The following is a 7,430-nucleotide window of genomic DNA, read 5'->3' on the forward strand; positions in this document are numbered from 1 at the left end:
TAAACTGCTGTGGTTTAACAGAATATTAGTTTTATAAATGTTAAAAAAAAAAGTGTTTCTCCCTCATATTTTCTTAAAACGCAAACATTATGTGCAACTGTAAGAATGTTTTTTTTAATATCTTTAAAAGGAAATCTTCCTCTTAAAAATGCTCAACACTAAAAAAAAAACCTTCCAAATAGTAAAAGCCTGGGCACACTTAAGCTCCTAATGATCTGGAACTTTGTTCATTTTTATTTCTTCCATCTGTCACAGACTTTTTAAATGAAGTAAGGACTGTCAGTGCTTTGATTTTTAGCTTCCGCGTCCCTCCTGTCACTCCCCCTCTCTGAAGCGCCGTTTTCATTGCTTTATCAACAATGAACAAAGTTTGTTTCGTATTTTTCCTAAAGGAATTTCTCATTCGGGATGTGAAGTAATAAGCATCTTTATCTCTCACTTCCACTGATTTATTTAAATGTTTATGAGTTAGCAGACGTGATTAGCTGCACCCAGCTAACTTCTTCTATTGGCGCTTTTCCCCTTGGCAATTCACGCACTAACCGGTTAATGTGCTGTTCAGCTCTACCCCAGTTAGTGAGCTTTTCCATTATATGCACCAGTCCTCTCTATCCTCTGTATCCTTGCACCTACGGTCAACTGGGTGCTGACAAAACAGTCAGGAAATATCTTTCAACAACACCTGGCCCTGAGAACTGTGTTAAACTTCAAGTTATTTATTTATTTTCTGGGAAGACGTTGGTGTTTCAGACAGGTTTTTTTTTTTTTTTGCCGTGACTGATTCTTTCCATTTGGAAAGAATGAATCATAGGTGTTGCTGCAAATGTACGTAACATTTGGCCCTTTTCCATCGGGTCTAGTGGACCCAGCTCCTCTCTACTTGGCCTGCTTTTTGAGCATTTCTCCTAGCCCTGTCCCTGCTTTTACTGACCCCACTGTTTTATTATCCCCATGGTGAGATAATGAAACATATTTCTAATACATGATATAGTCTATTCTTCTAAAACGGCTCGATATCAAGTCCTACGATGTGACGTAAACATACTGCTGTTCACTGATTGGTCGTGGTCACAAGTGGGAGCAAACAGAAGAAAATCAAACAGCGCCATATTTCAAACACATTTCAAATGCATTTAGGATATATTTATTGGCCAGACAATTTCTTTAATTTTGGGTGATCAGTGATCAAATCCCAGCCCGGGGTCTTTCTGCCTGGAGTTTGCATGAGTTCTCTCTGGACACTCCGGCTTCCTCCCACAGTTCAAACGTTAAATGGTCTCTCTAAATTTTCCTTAGGTACGTGCGTGCGTGCGTGTGTGTGTGTGTGTGTGTGATTGTTTACTGTTGACCCATCCAGGGTGACCCCACCTCTCACCTGTTGAACCCTGGACAAAGACACCAGCACCCCTCATGACCCCACTAGTGTATGATAATGGATGGATGGATGTGATTGTATTGAAATTATAACTTATTTCTTTGTAAGGTGCCTCAAGAGGAAATCGGTTGTGAATTGAGACTATGTAAATAAATTGTATTGAACTGAAGTAAATAAATTAGTACTAATGAAAGAAAAAGATAAATTAGAGAAACAAAAACAAGCTTTATTAGTTTCCTTTAATATGCTGCAGGTTTGACATCATGCACACCAAGGTTTAATGTTTCAAGTATTACCACCAATAACCATTGTTGTCTCAGGTCACAGTGAGAAACAGAAGGACCCAGCAACGAGAAAAAATGTTTGTGACATGGTGACAATAATAGATAAAAAAGCAAGGCAGATGCAGAAGAGAAAAGAAACATTGGATGTGAGACAATCTTTTCCTTTTTTCTTTCTTAGTTTTTTTTTTCCCTTCTTTTGATTTTTCTTTTTTTTTCTCCATGCGTTGAATTCGGTGGAAAAAATGTGTGGCTTCTGAAGCAATGACATGCATTGAGGGAAATTTTGAGCGTGTGTTTCTCACAAAAGTAAGGATGGGGGGCCCGGATGAGATCCTCTCTCTAACCACCACTTACTGGGTCAGTGAGCAGGGGGCGTCTTTCAGCTGCTCAGCTGTTGGAACAAGAGCGCCTCCCAGTGGACAGGTTTGTGTACTGCAGTTCCTAAAGACATGGAGCAACTCAGAAGACAAGGAGCTGCTTGAAAGATACATTTAGCACAGAATATGCCTGTATTGGTGTGTAAAACTGTTACTTTTTAAGGAACATGCGGCTCAGAGTACAATCCTGTTGTATTCAAGACAAATCCCAGTGTGTTGACCCAATAAGGATTTTTCTCAGACTCAGTGGGGTCTGGAGTCACAATGGCATCCACTTAGAGCTTTATGAAAGATTTCCAAAAATTACCCACTGTAAGCTCATCAGTTTTGTTTTATTTGAGACTAAATCTTTTTGAACCATCTGTATATATAATTGTAAAAGATTCCTAATTCTGTCATTTACAAAATTAACCAAATTATTATCTTTATTAACCTGTATTTCTTTATAAACTTCTAAGTCAACGTTCGCATATGGAAACAACCAAAGCTGTGTAATCGGATAAGACACGGCAGCAAAGACTCTCTTTCCCTGTTAACCAATTTCCCAGGCAGATTTGTCTGCTGCACATGAAAAACAGTCTATTTTAGCTTTTCCACTCTCCCAGCAAAGTCTCCATATTCTTACTGCTGGATTGTTCCCCTGCAAACTCGCCCAATAATCCAGCATAATTTGTCTTAAATATAAAGGAATCTCCTTCATTTCCACCTGGAGATGACTTCGGCAGAATCTCAAAGCTTGATTCTGAATTACTTCTAATTTACTAATCACTGTTTTCACAGCCTGCCTATAATCCCACCACTGATCTGATCAAGGCAACATAAATTTTTTTTAAATTAATTTTATTTGCTCCCCAATCTATTCCTGTTAAACACCTTGTTATATTTATATCTTTTTTACATTTCCCTTCAATATACTTTATATGATCGCCCCATAAAAGCTTGGAATCGAATATGATTCCTAAAAAAAACGAAATTTACTTACTTTTTCTATTTTTTTCCCCACACATTTTTAAATCAATTTCCTCAATTTTCTTCCTAATGAATACAACAGTCTTTGTTTTACCTTCTAAGAATTTAACTTTTGAAAAAAATATTGCTACCACTACTTCCCTATTAATTTGGAATTGCAGACTTCTGCCCAGATCCTTCCTGAAAATTAGATGTAGATATCAACTAGATTTACCTGGTTAAATAAAGGAAATAAAAATAATAATAAAATAAAAAAAAATGATTTTCTAATATCTGATTCCAAACACACAACTGGATCCATTTTACTCCTTCCTTTTCTGAATCCACTTTGACATTTAGACAGAAAGTCTTTCTACATAACATGTAATCCTTTCAGTGATCATTCTTTCCATAATCTTTCCTCAACATGAAGTAAGTCTAGTTGGTCTATAACTTGAAGGGTTTGTTGGATCCTTTCCAGGTTTAATAATTGCTTCTTTCCAATTAGAAGGTAATCTTCCTTCTTCCCAGATCTTGTTATATGAACCTAAAAGTTTTTCTTCAGCTTTATTCCCTAAGTGTTTTAACATAATACAGCATATATGATCTTTCCCTAGTGCTGTTAATTTTGATCTAAATATTGCTCTCTTCATCTCTTGCATAGAAAAAGAAACATCCATGACATTACCTGAAGTTGTTTCACCTTCTAAAATAAAATCGTTTGCCCTTCTTGTCTGTTCCCTCCTAAATTTCCCCTGTTCTGATAAATTATCTGAACTTTGGATCTTTGCAAATGTTCTTACCATAACTTCTACTTTCTCTTAATTTGTTACTGCTGTTCCTTTTTCACGTTTTAGAATCAGGTTTGTTCTCATGGCTATTTCCCCTCATTTTCTTAATCATCCCCCATACATTAGCAATAGGAGTTGTTCTGTATGCACATCTATTCTTGTTCCCCTCCCATCATTCATTCACACTAATTGATCATCTTCCAATAATTGTTCTATTACATCTCCATTTGCATCAGTTCCCTCTCCTCCCCATAAACTGCTATGGGCATTAAAATCTGCACACCAAATGACTTTATTTCTATTTTGTCCCTGAATTTCTTTTAATTTATCCAGCTCTAATCTTTCACACGGTTTGTAATAATTTATTATAATAAATGAATTTGCATTAATCCAAATCTCCACAATTAAAAACTCATTGTCTTTTCCTCTCTTAGCTGCTCTAAATGACAAATGTAAAAGGCTCATTCACCACCATCACCTTCAATCTGAACAAATCTAATAGCAGAATAATTTAATATTCTTGTATACAAATAACTTCTGGAGATTCTTCTAATGTATCAATAAACTGCTTTAAGTCCTGTTCATTTGATGTTAAACTTCTTGCATTCCATTGAAGAATCAAGACCACAGTGTAACTGTATACTTATATATAACATATATCCTATATATCAGTGGTCCCCAACCCCCGGGCCGTGGACCGGTACCGGTCCGTGGACCAATTGGAACCGGGCCGCGCAAGAAATAATTAAATATTTCCGTTTTATGTATTATTTGAGTCTGGAGGATCTTTTATTTTGAAAATCCTTTAACCGGATTCTCTCGGTTACTTGCGCGCCAACACTGAGCCTCAAGCAGCAAAATTTATAAAATACTCTGAAAGAAACTGGAAACTATTTTTTTGGGGATTTTGTGTCATTGTGTGTTAATTGTGTAACATTGTTGTTATTTATTCTTTTATTGTTCTTTAAACAAATAATAAGCCGGCTGATGGTCATTAATTCAAACTACACTTCTCACTACTCCAGTAGCCAAACCTAGCTCTGGTCTTATTACAAATTTATTAACTGTAAACGCATAGCGAGTGTTACACACAGCTTCACAAATTCCTCCTGGTTCGCATCTGCAGAGAAATCTGCGCTGGTTCATCGGGCAGTTGGATCTGTCTGAACCAAACCGATCCATTGAACTTTTTTTTTTTAATTTTTTAATTTTATTTTATTTTATATTTTTTTTGCATGGTTTCACTTCTCCGAGACAGATGTTATGTCTGCCGCGCTTCTGAGCGCCGCTCTCCTTATGGGTGCGGGATGGACGTCACGTCTTCAGCTCCATTAGTTAAAGTCTCAGGGTGAGTTAAGTTTAATTCTTTGCAGCGGCAGAGCCGCGTCCGCGTTGGTTGTGCAGCCGCAGCGAACTGCGCACGTTACGATCTAATTAACTTGTTCACCTTTATTTATTTCCTCAAGATAAACTGCCGGCTTCTCTGTTTAGACTATAAATGGATTCAGCATTACATTCTCTTTAGTTTTCTCTGCTCTGTATGTAATGGAGACTGAAATTAAACGCGCCATTTCTACCAAAGTTTTTGAATGGGCTTCCTAACCAGACGCTCCAAAGAGTCCGGTCCATAACTCTTCAACACGCCGCCAGCTTCCGGTCAGAAAGACGCATTTAGTCAGGAAGTCAGAAAGGATTCTTTTATTGATTGATTTTAGTTGCCTCTGCGATGAACTCTTTCCGTAAAGTCTATCATGTCCTCGCATGAGGGTGTTAATTATAACCTGTCAAATGACCGACAGGTTTTAAATTTTCCTGTCATTTAAAAAAATAACCAGCAGAGGGCGATGTTGTCACATAGAACAGAATGGAATGGGTCAAACACGTCACAGTGTCCGAGCTGCGTCATGTGTTCCCTCATGACGTAATTATTATAAGAGATAAAAGTATTTTTAGGCCTTTATAATGTGCTGCACAGTTGGCGCAGTTGGTAGAGCTGTTGCCTTGCAGCAAGAAGGTTGTGGGTTCGATTCCCGGCCCGGACGCTTCTGCATGGAGTTGGCATGTTCTCCCTGTGCATGCGTGGGTTTCCACCCACAGTCCAAAAACATGACTGTCAGGTTAATTGGGGTCCCTCTAAATTGTCAGGTGTGAATGCGTGTGAATGGTTGTTTGTCCTGTCCATCTACAGTTCCCCCTGTGACAGATGTGGCGAACTGTCCAGGGTGTAAAATCCCGCTCGCCCCCGAGATTCAACCTGGCGAACGATTCGGAGTAACGTTTCGTCCGAAACGTTACCCCCTGTGGGGGCACCCCACGGGGGGACAGGGTGAAACTGAACTTGATGGATGAATGAATGTGGATGAATGTTTTACCTCGCATTCAAAAAATAACATTTTTCAAATAAAAATAATTACATTGTTTGTTTTTCATACAGTAAACTCCATTTCTGAAACATGAGTCCTGACACTAAGAAAAAACAAAATATGACTGTGGAATCAAAAATAAAATAATATGAATTGGGATTGGGATTATTGAAGCCATTCAACTCTGTATTTCTTTTATATTGATGTGCTGCAGCAATCTGATTGGTCTGCAGTTACATGCTCCACAGACCAACCAATGAGATGCTGGGATCACAGCGCCACACACCATAAACATAGCAGCAAGGTGTTATTTTTATTTATTTGTTTATTTTTTACACAGGTTCTCATGGGGATGACATTTAGGAGCAGCTAAATTACATCCCGAAAGCTCAAGTAATCTTTGAACTCTGACCCCAAACTCCTAGAGGAGCTGAAGCAGACTGACTGGATGCAGAGAAAGGAGAGAAAGTTCAAACCATTTTTTTCATGGATCATAACGGGCAAGGATCATCTCCCCAACTCCAACATCTCTCTGCTCATCTTTCTAAACATAACACACAGTTTAAAGAGGAACAGCAAAATCAAAGTAGGTGGATTAGCAAAGCTGCTAACGTCTGACTGGGTCATCCAGGAGAATTGTAGAATATCGGCTCTACTGCCTGGATATTGGGCTGGTAGCATGAGACGACAGTTATGAGACGGACAGAGAAACAGTCTTCAGTCAGAGGCTTCTTCAGTTCGCTGGTATACTGACCACTACTGGAGATCTTTCCTGCCCACAGCATCACCATCCACAGCTACTCTTTGGAGAACCTTGGATAATATGAGTTATGATTATATTTAATTCCTCTATGGCAGTGGTCTCCACTGGGGGGTTGCCCCGTCAGATAAGGCTTCTGCATGTTGGTGTTCCCACTAAAGCCTGAATATGCCCGATTCGGATTGTCTTGGCCCTTTTATCGCAGTCTGTGGAGTTTTCCCTGGCTGGGAACGAGAATACAACCTGATTGACAGGTAGCCAATCAGAAAGCGCGGTGACTTAAGAACAGAGGGGAATCCCAAACAGCTGACATATCGCGCAACTGAGAGTCCGGTGGATATCGGCGATATGTGGAAATGTTTATTATTAAATCTAAAGGTTATTATTATGTTTGTTCAGTTAAAAATGTTCAGTCACCTCCAAATCATAGTGCAGCAAATAGAGCTGCTGATCCTGTCGTCTTTTATCCACCGTCTTTTCTTTTTGTTACGTCTTTTATCTCTTAAAATGAGTCCACAAACTGTCACTATTG

This window comes from Poecilia formosa, unplaced genomic scaffold, assembly GCF_000485575.1.
Source record: "Poecilia formosa unplaced genomic scaffold, Poecilia_formosa-5.1.2 Scaffold658, whole genome shotgun sequence".
Taxonomy (NCBI): Eukaryota; Metazoa; Chordata; class Actinopteri; order Cyprinodontiformes; family Poeciliidae; genus Poecilia; species Poecilia formosa.